The following is a 17,559-nucleotide window of genomic DNA, read 5'->3' as shown; positions in this document are numbered from 1 at the left end:
CGACATAAGGAGACGAAAGAATTCCGCTGCATGCGCATATGCGGTAGCAAATGATCTTTGCAGTGGGGGCATTGGAAACGACAACACCAAAATGCATTTCCTTTGGGCCTCATCACTATGATAAAATAAATTCTATATAAAACAAGTACTACTTGTAATAAAAATTACATAAATAAATTCTAAATTTATTGTTAAAATATTTAAGCTGCTTGACCCGACAATAATAAAACATGTTTTTTCAAAGACTCCACACCATAAGGAACTGTAATTAATAAAAAACACCTCAACTTTGTTGCATACTTGATAAACTCGACTTAATGAAAAATCAACTGGTCCACGCCGTTTTAGGATCTTAGGTTAGGTTAGGTTGAGGCGGCTGCCGGGCTCGCTCGGCACCCGTCACACTTAGGCCGGTTTCGGCCCGTTGTGATACCGCATAGGATCATTTCCTTCCTGCGTTGTGAGACTTCCTGTCAGCAATTATCCCATCCAGATGCTCTCACAAAGTTCGCTATCCTCCTGGGACATAGTTTGGACATCTCTGAGATGTCGTGTAGAAAGGCTGAGCCCAGGTGCTGTAGCCTTCTTCTGCTGAGAGCTGGGCAGGAGCAGAACAGATGTTCCACTGTCTCCTCCTCTTCCTCGTCTCTACAGCTGCGACAAAAATCGTTTTGTGGGGCCCCCAGCCTGTTAGCGTGGGTGCCTATTAGCCAGTGTCCCGTGAGGGAACGTGTGACTACGCTGCACCTTTCCTGCTTAACTTGAGGAGCTCGGAGGTGCGCTTCATGTCCATGGTCGGCCATGTTTGCCGAGTTGTGCGACATCGTGGCACTGTTTGCCACATATCGTTTTTTAGTCGCTTGTATTGCTCCCTTATAATGAGCTTACAGGTGGCCATTGGCATACAGATATCCTCCTTGTCTTGGAGAAGGGGGATTGTAGTGCCAGATCTGGCCAGCTCGTCCGCTATACAGTTGCCCTCGATGTCCCGGTGGCCCGGGACCCAAATCAGGCTAATAGCAAATTGCTGAGCCATCTCGTGCAGAGATTTGCGGCAGTCTGCCACGGTGGCCGAGTTCGAGGAAATCGCGCTTAGCGATTTGATCGCAGCCTGGCTGTCGCTATAAATGTTTAGCTTGGTTGCCGTGACGGCAGCCGCTTGTAAGCATTCTGATTGCTATGACTTCCGCTTGAAAGACACTGCTATGATCTGGGAGTCTGAAGGAATGCCTTATGTTTAGCTGTTCAGAGTAGATTCCCCCTCCGACTCTGTCGTCCAGCTTTGATCCATCTGTGAAGATGTTTATGGCCCCATCTGGGCCTGGGAGTCCCTCGAGCCATTCGTCTCTGTGAGGGATGATTGTGTCGAAGGGAGTGTCTGTGTACTCTCTTGGAACTTGGTAGTCTGTTTTTGAGGGGACGGTACTGCTATTATTTAATATGGCTGAGTGACCTATGCACTGTGTCACCCATTGATCTGAGTCTCTTAGACGTATTGCTGCTGCTTCTGCCCGTTCCTTTCCTGCGAGGTCAAGGCTCTGTAGGCATAGGATGGCATTTAGCGCATCATTTGGGGTGGTGCGAAGAGCTCCGCTGATGCATAGTGGTGATCGCCCTTTTTGATAGGGCCGGCCACCACACCGTAACTCCGTAGAGTAGTATTGGTCTAACTATAGCTTGATATATCCATTGGACTATGCTTGGGGTCATACCCCATCTTAGCTTTTTTGCATGTGTAGAGTGCAGTCATTGCCTTCTTCACTCTGTGCAGTCACTCTAGGATCTTGCTCACCACAGAATAATAGCGCTCACACTGCTGTGAAAACGATCCAATTATATTTCTTATTTACTCCTCACTTCCTTTAGTTCCTTGAGTCCTTATAAATAAAAAAAAAAACCTTATGACCCTTAAAATTTAAATTTTTTTCCTTTGAAAATGCTATATAGCGACAGTCTCTACTCCACGCCATATGAATATGCAAAAGTACGGGAGTATTCTAAGTTTTCGTCCGTTGGCTGAGGTTTTTTATTAATTACAGTCCCTTATGGTGTGGAGTCTTTGGAAAAACATGTTTTGTTATTTTAGCACTAGCTTAAAGTACAGTTTTAGATTTTTAAATCGAGTTTTAGTCGTGTTTTTTAGATGCGGCTCGCAGATGAGATCTCATAGAGGTCTCGGAAGTAGCAATTTTGGTTCGGTTTTTTATGTTTTTGCTATAATTTGACACGTTCTTTATGAAATCACTCAGAACACACCTAGTTTTACCAATTTTATCACTTATTTTCATTATTGATGGACCTACTTCCTTCGAGGCATTTATTGTCGAGTTTTCGTCCTTTGAAAAGGACTTACCACAACCCAAATTTGTTTCTCGTAATAAGGACACTCTAATTGAATTTTGAGAATTTATTCAATGTCCGGTCGCGACCACATCCAAAATAAAAAATTTTTCAATATGAATGTCGAATTCAAGTGTCGCATTTTTTGAGAACGGAAATTTGAGTTATGTCAATTAAATTTTTTTCCTCAATATACTTTGATGAATATTGCTATTATTTTTATACCCGATACTCAAAATTAGTATTGGGGTATATTAGATTTGTGGTAAAAGTGGATGTGTGGAACGTCCAAAAGGAATCGTTTCCGACCCCATAAAGTATATATATTCTTGATCAGCATCAATAGCCGAGTCGATTGAGCCATGTCTGTCTGTCCGTCTGTCCGTCTGTCCGTACGTCCGTCTGTCCGTCTGTCCGTCCCCTTCAGCGCCTAGTGCTCAAAGACTATAAGAGCGAGAGCAACGATGTTTTGGATCCAGACTTCTGTGATATGTCACTGCTACAAGAATATTTCAAAACTTTGCCCCGCCCACTTCCGCCCCCACAAAGGGCGAAAATCTGTGGCATCCACAATTTCGACGATACGAGAAAACTAAAAACGCAGAATCGTAGAAGATGACTATATCTTCTAGAGTGCAAATTTTAACCAGATCGTATAATTATTATAGCCAGAATCAAGAAAACAATTTCATTTTTTCTCGCCCTGTCTCTCTCTAACACACACGTAGCATAGCCGGCTTTGCTTAGATTAAAACATTAGCGCCTAGACCTCAGAGGCTATAAAAGCGAGAGCAACCAAATTTGGTGTCCACACTCCTAATATATCGGACCGAGACGAGTTTGTTTCAAAATTTCGCCACACCCCCTTCCGCCCCCGCAAAGGATGAAAATCTGGGGATATTCACAAATCTCAGAGACTATTAAGGCTAGAGTAACCAAATTTGGTATCCGCACTCCTGTTAGATCTCACTATAAAACGTTTATCTCAAAATTTCGCCCCACCCCCTTCCGCCCCCACAAAGGACGAAAATCTGTTGCATCCACAATATTGAGGATACGAGAAAACTAAAAACGCAGAATCATAGATAATGATCATATATATCAGATTGCTGAATCTGGATCAGATCAGATCGTTTTTATAGCCTAAAGGAACAAATCAATTTGCACTGGCTACGCAGCATCCGACGTCACGCTCAGACTGATTTTCTGTCTCTCTCGCACGCACTCCTTGTCGTGTCGTTGAATATTAGCGGCGTCTGCCGGAGGAGAGCCATACTGACTTAGTATCGGGTATAACTGTAGAGTTGCGGTCTCCGCAGCAACTCACAACGTTCCCCCGCGTTATACCCGATACTCAAAATGAGTATTGGGGTATATTAGATTTGTGGTAAAAGTGGATGTGTGTAACGTCCAGAAGGAATCGTTTCCGACCCCATCAAGTATATATATTCTTGATCAGCATCAATAGCCGAGTCGATTGAGCCCTGTCTGTCTGTCCGTCTGTCCGTCCGTCCGTCCGTCCGTCCGTCCGTCCGTCCGTCCGTCCGTCCGTCCGTCCGTCCGTCCGTCCGTCCCCTAGTGCTCAAAGACTATAAGAGCTAGAGCAACGATGTTTTGGATCCAGACTTCTGTGATATGTCACTGCTACAAAAATATTTCAAAACTTCGCCCCGCCCACTTCCGCCCCCACAAAGGACGAAAATCTGTGGCATCCACATTTTTAAAGATACGATAAAACCAAAAACGCAGAATCGGTGAGAATGACCATATCTTCTACAGTGCAAAATCTGAACCAGATCGAATAATGATTATAGCCAGAATCAAGAAAACAATTTCATTCTTTCTCGCTCTGTATCTCTCTAACACACAGGTTTCATGGTCGGTTTTGTCAATTGCAAAATATGAGTTCAAGGATCTCAGAACCTATAAGAGCCAGAGCAACCAAATTTGGTATCCACACTCCTGTGATATCGGACCTTGACCGTTTCGTGTCCAAATTTCGCCACACCCCCATCCGCCCCCGCAAAGGACGAAAATCTGGGGCATCCACAAATCTCAGAGACTATTAAGGCTAGAGTAACCAAATTTGGTATCCGCACTTCTGTTAGATCTCACTATAAAACGTGTATCTCAAAATTTCGCCCCACCCCCTTCCGACCCCACGAAGAACGAAAATCTGTTGCATCCACAATATTGCACATTCGAGAAAACTAAAAACGCAGAATCATAGATAATGACCATATCTATCAGATTGCTGAATCTGGATCAGATCGGATCATTTTTGTAGCCAAAAGCAAGAAATCAATTTTCAGTCGCTACGCAGCGCCCGACGTCACGCTCAGACTGATTTTCTGTCTCTCTCGCACGCACTCTTTGTCGTGTCGTTTAATATTAGCGGCGTCTGCCGGAGGAGAGTTATACTGACTTAGTATCGGGTATAACCGTAGAGTTGCGGTGTCCGCAGCAACTCACAACGTTCCCCCTCGTTTTTTTTTAATTTATGCTAAATTGAATAGAGATTTGAGAAAAATTCAAATTCACCGTTTTCTTTGGCTTGTGCCGGAAATATTGATGCCTAACGTGTACATTTTAGTATGTCGTATTCAAGTGTCGGGGAGTGTATCAGGTGGCCAGAGCGAGGCATCCACAAGCCTTTTTCCAGCACCAATCTGGGAATCAACTATATACTCATCTGAGAACCACATGGAGAACCTTTTCGAAGATCAAACAGAATCGGAAATGGGCTAAAATATGCCTTAAACACTCTGTCTAAAGAGAAAAGTCTGTCAGACATGTTTTTCGTGCCCGTCCCGCCCCCCACCAACCGGAAAAATCAAAAGTCTGGTCAAAAGTTGACAAAACGAAAGACAAAAGCAAACGGAAACGAGGGGGAACGTTGTGAGTTCCTGCGGACACCGCAACTCTACAGTTATACCCGATACTAAGTCAGTATGGCTCTCCTCCGGCAGACGCCGCTAATATTGAACGACACGACAAAGGGTGCGTGCGAGAGAGACAGAAAATCAGTCTGAGCGTGACGTCGGGTGCTGCGTAGCCAGTGCAAATTGATTTGTTCCTTTTGGCTATAAAAATGATCTGATTTGATCCAGCTTCAGCAGTCTGATAGATATGATCATTATCTATTATTCTGCGTTTTTAGTTTTCTCGTATCCTCAATATTGTGGATGCAACAGATTTTCGTCCTTTGTGGGGGCGGAAGGGGGTGGGGCGAAATTTTGAGATAAACGTTTTATAGTGAGATCTAACAGGAGTGCGGATACTAAATTTGGTTACTCTAGCCTCAATAGTCTCTGAGATTTGTGAATATCCCCAGATTTTCATCCTTTGCGGGGGCGGAAGGGGGTGTGGCGAAATTTTGAAACAAACTCGTCTCGGTCCGATATATTAGGAGAGCGGATACCAAATTTGGTTGCTCTAGCTTTTATAGTCTTTGAGATCTAGGCGCTAATGTTTTACTCTATGCAAAGGCGGCTATGCTACGTGTGTGTTAGAGAGAGACAGGGCGAGAAAAAATGAAATTGTTTTCTTGATGCTGGCTATAATAATAATACGATCCAATTCAAATTCTGCAGTCTAAAAGATATGGTCATTTTCTACGATTCTGCGTTTTTGGTTTTCTCGTATCTTTAATGGGGGTTGGGGCTGCTGCTGATGCAACGCAGGCACGTAGACCTGGAGGGCGAAGGATAAAAAGTTTATGTCTGCCCCGGTATTGGTCAAGTGGACGCAACACCCACACCCACAGCCACACACGCAGGGACAGGAACAACAGGGACTTGCAGCATGCATAACAACATCAGAGGCAGTGGCAGCGGCAAGCACAAACTGCTGTGGCCGTCAACGCCATTTTTGTTATACCCGATACTCAAAATGAGTATTGGGGTATATTAGATTTGTGGTAAAAGTGGATGTGTGTAACGTCCAGAAGGAATCGTTTCCGACCCCATAAAGTATATATATTCTTGATCAGCAATAGCCGGAGTCGATTGAGCCCTGTCTGTCTGTCCGTCTGTCCGTCCGTCCGTCCGTCCGTCCGTCCGTCCGTCTGTCCGTCCGTCCGTCCCCTTCAGCGCCTAGTGCTCAAAGACTATAAGATCTAGAGCAACGATGTTTTGGATCCAGACTTCTGTGATATGTCACTGCTACAAAAATATTTCAAAACTTCGCCCCGCCCCGCCTCCACAAAGGACGAATATCTGTGGCATCCACATTTTTAAAGACCAAAACCAAAAACGCAGAATCGTGGAGGATGACTATATGTTCTAGAGTGTAAAATCTCAACCAGATCGTATAATTATTATAGCCAGAATCAAGAAAACAATTTCATACTTTCTCGCTCTGTCTCTCTCTAACACACAGGTTTCATGGTCGGCTTTGCCAATTGCAAAATATGAGTTCAAGGATCTCAGAACCTATAAGAGCCAGAGCAACCAAATTTGGTATCCACACTCCTGTGATATCGGACCTTGACCGTTTCGTGTCCAAATTTCGCCACACCCCATTCCGCCAACGCGGAAGCCAAAAGGAACAAATCAATTTGCACTGGCTACGCAGCCCCCGACGTCACGCTCAGACTGATTTTCTGTCTCTCTCGCACGCACTCCTTGTCGTGTCGTTTAATATTAGCGGCGTCTGCCGGAGGAGAGCCATACTGACTTAGTATCGGGTATAACTGTAGAGTTGCGGTCTCCGCAGCAACTCACAACGTTCCCCCTCGTTTGTTTTGCATCTGTTGACAATGTCAGCCTCCGCGGCCAGGCCTGGCTGGGACACGTCGGCCACGGCTGAAGGCTGAAGGCTGAACTGGAAACAGAGTCAAGAAGGAAAGATGTCCAACAGCGTCCCGTAAACCTAATTGCTAAACGTGCAACGAGGTGGAGAGTCGCTAGAGAGTCGCCGCCACGGCAGCCCCTCCTCTGGACTATCGCTTAACCTTTTCCACTTTGTGCTTCGTTCATGCAGGATTTTCATTTATTCTTTGTCTGATTTTTCCATATTAAATATGGTCTCTATCTCTTTCTCTTCGCCGCTCTGCCACTGTCATGTCAACCCAGAAGATGTGGCAAGACAGTTGGCATAGCCGTTACGGGCGCTACTTTCCTTCGTTGCTGATTCATTAATATTGTTTACCAAAGCATTTTTCGTCCAAAGAGCAGCTGTCCCTGGCTCCGTCCCTGTCCCCGTCCGGGCTTTATCCCTGGACGGCATCAACTTGAAAAACAGAAACCGTTGCCATGGCCAGGGCCATGCCCAGTCCCCCACTCCCCCCTCCCTAGTCCCCATATGTGGACATTCCCGTTTCGATGGTGGTTGCTTTTCCCGAGCTTTCTTCTTCGCTCTGCCATGCTGTACTTCAATTAATTTCTTCTGCTCAAGATATTTCCACTTTCTTATTAGCCTTCTCCAGACATTCTTTGTGCTTCGAGGGGGGTTAACAGGGTCCTGTTGGCGGTGGGGATTGTAATTTTGAACTGTCGACTGTCGCCTGCTCTCTTTTTGCGCCCCATCCTGCCCACCATGTCTGTCTATCTTCATTAACGAGTTTGTCTCATCGTTTCAGGACATGCTGCGCAGGACATGGGCCCGAAAATAGAGGTAAGTGCCGTTACACTTATTTCGGAATATTTCAGCAAGTATTTCCGTTTAATATCGTGCGATTCTGCTACCCTTTCCCCGCCCCGCCCCCCTCGTACGACATTATCAGCTTAATAAACTGCCCAGCCAAAAAGGGACCCTTCCCCCCCCCCCCCCCCCCCCCCAGAGAAACTCATTATGAGCCGAAAAGTGAAAGTCTCTCCCAGGACGGGAGTCCTGAAAATGCGCGAAAACTTGAGACTTTTCCGAGGGGGGGGGGGGGGGGGGGAGAGCGCACCTACGCGGGCCCTTGCACCACAACTCATCAGCGGAGGCTGGTGGTGGGGGGTGGGGGGGCGTAGTAGTGAGTAGTGAGACGATGAGTAGTGATTAGGTGGGCGGGGGGTGTGGGGTATTTCCGACTGTCGCTGCGCACTCGCACTCGCAGAGGTACTCCCCCTTTTCGCCCAGCCCTTTTTCGCTGAAAAATCCTCGTGTTTCGTCGTCGTCATCATCTATCTCGTTTCCGCGTGTGTGACAAAGTTTTTCCACTAGCTGTGTTTTCCTTTTTCCTTTCCCCCCCACACCACACGAAAAAAGTTTCGTCGTTGTCGTTTGCTGATTTTCCCTCCGTTAGTAGATACACTGTATGCGTGTGTATGTGTGTGTGTGAGTGTGTGTGTGTTATTGAATGTTTGCGCTTGTATGTGTGCCGCCTGTTATATACAGGACTTCTCTGCCCTGCGCCGCGCCGCTCTACTCTGCTCTGCTCACATATGTACGAGTTATGCCCCCATTCTCATACGATGCCAGCTCCCCCAATGGGGTCGCACCCGACACTAAGCCCTTCCCTCCAAGGCAGGGCGCTCCCCCCTCCCCATCTTAGCCCATCTCTGGGCCTTCGCTGGTCATTCTCCAGACATTAACCCCACCTGGTTACGCATTCAGACTCGATCATTACACACATTCCCATACTCCCACGCCCCCACACTCCTCCCCCGCGCACAGAGGGAAATCTTTCAGCTTTTCCCACAATTCAATGACTTTTTCACACGCTTAAATTATAATTCCAGATAGTTTCTTAATTCGGGTGCTGCCCGGCCCCCACACGAGACCCCTGGGCGGTGGTGGTGGTGCTACACATGACCATACATTTCGAGGGAGTCGGCGGACGGAACTCTACAAAACTGCTGTCGGGGCTAATTTAAATTTTTTCGTCTTCGCAAAGACGGGGAAGACCTTTAAGAAAGTCGACCAGGCCGTGACTTGTGTACGCTGCCTCATTAACTGTGGCACATAGTTGTGCTCCCCCACACCCCCGCCGTCGCTCCACTCTCTTATCGCCGAGATAAAAATCGATTCGCGCCACCACCGCCAGCGGCGGAAAGTGGCGGACAACTTTCCTAACTTAACCTTTATTGTCCGAAAAATGTTCTTCTTATTACTCTCGTCTTATTTTTTGTTCCTCTTTTCTCCTGCATTTTCTTGCACTTTTTCTTGGGCTAAATTTACATTCTGCTGCCTTTAAGGCTGGTCATTCCCCGACGATTTAAGCGATGTCTATCTTTGTAATAATACGCGCTGGGAATCACCTTAAAGTGATATTATCAGGGCTTGTTGTGTGCCACCGTTCTCCCGTTTTCCGTTCGAGCCTGTTCGAATTTCTGGCCGCTTTGGTTCGAGGGTCTTCCAGGGTCGAGGGTGGAGGTGGATCTGCATCTTTTTATACCCGATACTCAAAATGAGTATGGGGGTATATTAGATTTGTGGTAAAAGTGGATGTGTGTAACGTCCAGAAGGAATCGTTTCCGACCCCATAAAGTATATATATTCTTGATCAGCATCAATAGCCGAGTCGATTGAGCCCTGTCTGTCTGTCCGTCTGTCCGTCCGTCCGTCCGTCCCCTTCAGCACCTAGTGCTCAAAGACTATAAGAGCTAGAGCAACGATGTTTTGGATCCAGACATCTGTGATATGTCACTGCTACAAGAATATTTCAAAACTTTGCCCCGCCCACTTCCGCCCCCACAAAGGACGAAAATCTGTGGCATCCACATTTTTAAAGATACGATAAAACCAAAAACGAAGAATCGTAGAGGATGACTATATGTTCTAGAGTGTGAAATCTCAACCAGATCGTATAATTATTATAGCCAGAATCAGGAAAACAATTTCATTCTTTCTCGCTCTGTCTCTCTCTAACACACAGGTTTCATGGTCGGCTTTGCCAATTGCAAAATATGAGTTCAAGGATCTCAGAACCTATAAAATCCAGAGCAACCAAATTTGGTATCCACACTCCTGTGATATCGGACCTTGACCGTTTTGTGTCCAAATTTCGCCACACCCCCTTCCGCCCCCGCAAAGGACGAAAATCTGGGGCATCCACAAATCTCAGAGACTATTAAGGCTAGAGTAACCAAATTTGGTATCCGCACTTCTGTTAGATCTCACTATAAAACGTGTATCTCAGAATTTCGCCCCACCCCCTTCCGCCCCCACAAAAGACGAAAATCTGTTGCATCCACAATATTGCACATTCGAGAAAACTAAAAACGCAGAATCATAGATAATGACTATATCTATCAGGTTGCTGAATCTGGATCAGATCTGATCATTTTTGTAGCCAAAAGCAAGAAATCAATTTGCAGTGGCCACGCAGCGCCCGACGTCACGCTCAGACTGATTTTCTGTCTCTCTCGCACGCACTCTTTGTCGTGTGGTTCTATATTAGCGGCGTCTGCCGCAGGAGAGCCATACTGACTTAGTATCGGGTATAACTGTAGAGTTGCGGTGTACGCAGCAACTCACAACGTTCCCCCTCGTTCTTCTTTCAGCTGTTACTTTTACTGTACTTTTGCTCTTTCACAAAACATACAGCTGGCATTTCTGCCTCGGACAATGGTCACTCATTGTTTTTAATTACATCTCGAGTTGCGCCTTCCCCCAGCCCCCCTTCGTCACCTGGGCAATTACGATTTCACAGAAGCAAAGATTTTGGAAGAAAACAATTTGATTTCCTTACTTTCCAAAAAAAAAAAACATGAATGCACAAAAATAGGATTAATCTTCCGTAAGCGGAAGGAGGAGGAGAACCAAGAGGGGGACCAAGAGGAGAATCGAGACGAGAACCAATAGGAGGATCGAGAGGAGACCTAAGAGGAGAACCAAGAGGTGAACCAATAGGAGGATCGAGAGGAGACCTAAGAGGAGAACCAAGAGGTGAACCAATAGGAGAATCGAGAGGAGGCCCAAAGGGAGGACCAAGAGTAGACCTAAGAGGAGACCCAAGAGAAGGCCCAAGAGGAGGACCAAGTGGTAGACCAATAGGAGGCGTAAAAGGAGGACCAAAAGAAGGCCCAGAGGAGGCGGGAGAGGTGGTCCAAGAGGAGGCCCAAAAGGAGGCCCAAAAGGAGAACCAATATGGGATCTCCTGGATCTCCTCAGAATTGTCATTCGCAGCTTGTTTCTGGGGCACAAAAATTAGCTTTGAAACAAGTTTTGAAATTGCACACACAACGAATGGAAATGCCAAAGAGAAAAACTTTTAATTGACTAATATTCGTAATTAGAAAATGCAATTAATCCCGAGTTTGGAGCTTTGGAAACTTTCAGCGCGCTGACGGCAAAGCCCACGCCCCCTCCCCCTCCCCACCAAGACTGTATAATAACTGTATTTATGTGTAACATTTACGAATGGAACGGCGGATGGCCTGGAGCCTGTTTACTTGGCAGCCTTCAAGGTTTGTTTTGATGCCAAGGCTATCGGTGGCCGGGCCACACCGGGCCACACCCTGCCACAGTGGAACCACACACTGGCCACAGTCTCTGCCACACGTGCATCAGGCGCCGAACAATGGCCTGGCCTCGATGCAGTTGGACAATTGATGGCTCTGTTAGCCAACAAAGAAGATCTGAGCCAATCGTATGGAAAATAATTTAAAATAATCAAATAGTATTTTTATTTATAGCCGATCAAACGGCTTTATTGTTTGCCAGCTGCATCAAAAGATGCCCAAGGGCGATCGAAATGGGATGCGGGAGTGGTCCATTTTCCGGCTGGGAGGCGTGGCAGGGCCAGGACTAAGTGGCTTCTTTTTTTGTGTTTTTTGTTGTTTTGTTTTGTTATTAGTAATTGTTGCCAATTCACTGCGGATATGACGTTTTCTGGTATCCATGTCTGGCATTGTTCGAGTTGTCGGCTGCAGCCCCCGCCCATCATTCTCCTCGGGCTAGACCTTAATCCTGTACTTTGGCATTTGCTAAAGGCGGGGCTTCGTCGTCCTGGTTACTTGTCATTCAGACCTTCAAACATCGATCATCAAAAGTTAAATCTGTCGACTGAGATGGCTCGCGTGCCTGGCATATTGTATTCCACGGGCCACGAGAACCGAGAGAACCCTCGACCTCAACCTCCAACCTCTTCGGTAGTGGGACTTACCTTCAGATTATAGTTTCATGGAATATATTACCCTTGGACGGGCCGGGACGCGCCAGGACGGGACGGGGGTGGGGGGCCCCCACCATTAACATTCAATTAAGTAATATTTAAAAATTAACTTAATTTGCGATGTGAATTTATGCAAATATTGAAAATATTTCAGCTGTCGGCCCTCACAGAGACACACGGCATTTCAGACTTTTCCGATTCTCCGATTCTCTATTCTTTGTTGCTTTTGCACTTTTAATTGCATTCAAACTTATTGTATTAAATGTTAGACACTGTATCCCATATTTTCTATACAAAAATTCGCAAAAATTGCATTCGCGTGAGCTTGGAGTCGCTCCTTAAATGATTTCGATTTCGTGGGCTTTCCGACGGCGCGCTTGTTACGGTATTCGCTTACGGTATTACGGTATTGGCTGTGGGGATCCTCTCCGGTGGGTCTCTGCGCCTGCGCGTGCGTTTCGTTTCGCGTTCTGCCAGCAACTGCTGCAGCTTTTGCCTGCCTCCAACGAGAGGCACTCAGCCAAGCCAAGCCGGGCTTTTTGTGTGTGGGTCTTTGAGCGGTTTTCGAGCTGCCTGGTTGGCTGGTTGGCTGGACGGCAACGGAACTGGTTTTTGGCCGCCTCTGTCTCTCGATGTGACTCGCCCGACTAATTGGTCAGCGGCGGTCTTCCAACGTCGGCTCTTGAGCAATTAGTTTTTGTTCTAATTGGTCAGAAAATATATTATGACTGACATTTGCCCCCCGACCCCAGCGCCGGGCTCTAACCGCAAGAAAAAGAAAAGCCATCTTAACTGGTTCTCCGATCGGATCTTGGTTAAATATAATTCGCTGGGAAGCAACAGCCCTGCCAAATGGCGACAAATGATGAAAAGGCTGCACCAAGGGAGCCCTAGACATGGGGTCAAGACATGGGGCAACGGGAACGGCAGCGGTTGCAGTTGCAGTTGCTGCCTCAGCAGCAGCAACACGCGGGGGTATTTAGACACAAGCAAACAGCAACACAAAAAAGCAGCAACAACAAGGCAAGGCAAGCAAATAAATCGTGATCACGTGGTCAAGAGGGCCAGGCCCAGGCACAGGCAGCGGGACAGGCGGGGACAGGCAGTTGCCGGTGTAGGTGGCGGTTGGTGGAGTCTCCAACTCCTTTTTAACTCCTGCAGCAATAAATGTAGTGCCTGTCCGGGACTGATAAAGCCACACAAAGAGCGAAGTGATCTACTAACAGCAACAGCAACAACTGCCACAGCAACAACAAGATCATGTTTGTCGTGTCATACGAAAAGAAAACTGGTACAATGAGAGAAAGGAGCCGTGCATTTGGACTAGAACTCGGGAACAAAACCGATCGCATACACAACACGCCTCAACGCGGCCTCCTTTAACTGCTGCAACAGCAACAGCATCTCCATGCTGCCCCGCATACACCCACACCCAATCATCGCCATCATCTTCATCGTCGTGGTGGGGCATTCAAATTTGGCGATTGAATTTGTTGCAAGTTCAGAGTTGAAGCTGCAGCTGCCGCACCGGGGAGTCGTCGCCAGTGCACACAGCAACAGCAACATACCAACAACAATGCATGTCGCTGAAATCGAAATCAAGATCAGAACATAGAAACTAGAAGATCAAAATCAGCAACATCATCGGCCACGCCGTACGTATCAAAACAAACGGTCGGGGAGGGGCAGGGGCAGGGGATGGGAAGGGAAGGGCAGGGAAGGAGCGAGTGTGTTTTGTGGTGCCCCAGCAAGAGGAAGATCTCGAATAAAAGGCCGCATCGTGACGCACAATGTGGTCATGGCCAACCTTCCCAGGTTGCAGTTGCAACAGACGGAGAAAGAGCGCCGCCCAGCACCAAATTTGATTCTAATTGTCTGGAGTTGGAGCCCCGTTCGTCAGCTGGTGGCTCTGCCATGGATCTGGCGGGTATCAAATGGATCTATGGCCCAATCTAATTTGTTTAGCTATTGCCATTCCCGAAACTCAGTCCCGAAATTAACTGACACACATTTTGGCCCAAACAAAAGCGCCAACCGAAGGCATGTTGCACGCGTGATTAGCATCAGACATATGCCCTGATCGTTGGCAGAAAGATCAGCGGATCAAGCAGCAGGCCAGGCTTCGGAGCAAAAGGCAAACAACAGAAACAGACCTCGAAAACGGTTCGAACCCGGTCGTTGCCTGGGTGCTTCTCGGCCACGAAAGAAGTGCCCAGGGCACAGCATGCGAGCGCTTTCAAAGTGTTTCAAGTGTGAAGATCAATTTCATGGCACATTACCGACTCCGGCACCGGCTGGACCGGCAGAGGGGACTACTTCTTGATCTCTCTCTTCTCTAGAGCTGGAGCTGGCGTTGGATCTGTTGCCCATTTGCATACAATTTGAATACAATTGACGAATTGTAGTTTCGGTTATTTGTCTGATCTTGCTCGTATAATGTATCTATTATAATTTGTACCCCCATTGTTGTTGCAGTGTGGGAACGGCGAACGGCGACCAGAGAGAGGCAGTGTGTGAACGAAGCGTATCTTTTGGGTTCGAGTCTCTGTCTCTGTCTCTGTTTGTGGCGTGTCTTGTATTGATCCATCATCGGACGAGGCCTGAACTTTAACCGGTAATTAGACAAATGCAAATGTCAACAGAAAAGTTCATCGTACCGCAAGGGAGGAAGGGGTATGGGGCAGGGGAGCCCTCATAATCTCCAGCGATAATTTATTGTTACGCGAATGAATTTCGACACTAAAAGAGGCCTGCAAGCCGAGTGGTCCGTCCACTGGCTCCTCGGCCAGGCTAATCAGATTGACCCAGTAAACCAGTTGACCGAGTTGTCTTTCGGTTGTCGGTTCTTCGGTTTTTCGGTTATTGGGTCCATGCACACTGGGTCCCGTCAACATTATTATTTGCCTTGTTAACTTGTCTGCACGAAATGACATTTTACAGCTAAATTTGCCGTCTGGTCTGGTCAAGATTTCCCAAGACAACGAGAGCCCGACTAACGAAGCGATGGCTGGAACGTCGAAGATGTCCAACCGCTTGCTGGCTGGCTGGCTGGCTGGCTGGCTGCTCGCTGGAGCTGGTGCCAAAATCGATTTTGCAAGCCCAGATCTGGGCTCTCGACTCTCGACTCTCAACCCCTATCCTGTCCCTATTTCCCTGCAGCTTCCGTCTGGGTCTCTCTCTCTCTCTCTAACGAGCATCAGAGGCGCTCTAAATAAATCATAGTAGACTTCTTTTCGTTTCGGACTGGCCTTTGTAGAGCCCTCCAGGAGCTCCAATCCGTGGGGTGCAATCATTTGTTACTAAATACTTTCAAACGGGGGGTGGTATTATGTATTGTTTGACGTTCTCCCGAGTTTCTAGAGAGTGAAACCGCCGCCTACTTTACAGCAAAATATCGGCAAAGCCATAAATTAGCTACAAACTAGAAGAGAGAGGGCGGACACTAGACACAAACGAGTGTGATACCCTCACAAGGTTATACATTCGATGGAAGTAGACCCCTTTTGACTGGTTCTCGGACAGTGGGACCCTTTGCCAGGGTATGCCAAGAGAGAAGGCAACAATGCCTGGAAGCCATCACACAAAAAACTGTGCAAAAGTGCTGCCAGCCGAAGGAGGTCGAAATGATCAATCGACTCGATCACAGGCACGTTTGCACTGGTTATTGGTTACTGGTGGCGGGTGGGGGATGTGCGATAGGGGGCCCATAAATGCGAGTATTATCCAGCCCTTATGAAAGATTTGTATGAAAAATCACGGGGGAATCATTCAAAGCCCATAATGAGCAGTAAAGATACTCGGCTTAAGGCAGGGGCGACGATGTAATGACTGCAAATAAGGGGTTAATGGTTTTAAAGATCCTGATGAATGAGATGAGTATTTTGGTCTAGCATTTTAAAGATAAGCGAAAAATATTCGAAAAATAAAAGCAGTCAAGACCACAGAAAAGTCAGAAAAGCCAGCCAGCCAGAAGACTTAATCAATAATTCATGCTAGAAAAGTTCAACTTTTAACTCTGTGAGAAGTCAGAGATGGTGGCAGAGGGGGGTGTCTGGAAAGATCATAGGTTTTTAACCCTTTCACTGCAGAACGAGTACATAAGGAGATAAATAAACGACACAATGGCTTAGAAGAGAGAGAGAGAGCGAGCGAACGGCTTGGAAAAGTCACTCATTTTTATACCCGATACTCAAAATGAGTATTGGGGTATATTAGATTTGTGGTAAAAGTGGATGTGTGTAACGTCCAGAAGGAATCGTTTCCGACCCCATAAAGTATATATATTCTTGATCAGCATCAATAGCCGAGTCGATTGAGCCTTGTCTGTCTGTCCGTCTGTCCGTCTGTCCGTCCGTCCGTCTGTCCGTCCCCTTCAGCGCCTAGTGCTCAAAGACTATAAGAGCTAGAGCAACGATGTTTTGGATCCAGACTTCTGTGATATGTCACTGCTACAAAAATATTTCAAAACTTCGCCCCGCCCACTTCCGCCCCCACAAAGGACGAAAATCTGTGGCATCCACATTTTTAAAGATACGATAAAACCAAAAACGCAGAATCGTAGAGGATGACTATATGTTTTAGAATGTAAGATCTCAACCAGATCGTATAATTATTATAGCCAGAATCAAGAAAACAATTTCATACTTTCTCGCTCTGTCTCTCTCTAACACACAGGTTTCATGGTCGGCTTTGCCAATTGCAAAATATGAGTTCAAGGATCTCAGAACCTATAAGAGCCAGAGCAACCAAATTTGGTATCCACACTCCTGTGATATCGGACCTTGACCGTTTCGTGTCCAAATTTCGCCACACCCCCTTCCGCCCCCGCAAAGGACGAAAATCTGGGGATATTCAAAAATCTCAGAGACTATTAAGGCTAGAGAAACCAAATTTGGTATACGCACTTCTGTTAGATCTCACTATAAAACGTATATCTCAGAATTTCGCCCCACCCCCTTCCGCCCACACAAAGGACGAAAATCTGTTGCATCCACAATATTGCACATTCGAGAAAACTAAAAACGCAGAATCATAGATAATGACCATATCTATCAGATTGCTGAATCTGGATCAGATCAGATCATTTTTATAGCCAATAGGAACAAATAAATTTGCAGTGGCTACGCAGCGCCCGACGTCACGCTCAGACTGATTTTCTGTCTCTCTCGCACGCA

Source organism: Drosophila miranda, assembly GCF_003369915.1.
Source record: "Drosophila miranda strain MSH22 chromosome Y unlocalized genomic scaffold, D.miranda_PacBio2.1 Contig_Y2_pilon, whole genome shotgun sequence".
Classification (NCBI taxonomy): domain Eukaryota; kingdom Metazoa; phylum Arthropoda; class Insecta; order Diptera; family Drosophilidae; genus Drosophila; species Drosophila miranda.
This window is presented reverse-complemented; position numbering follows the sequence as displayed.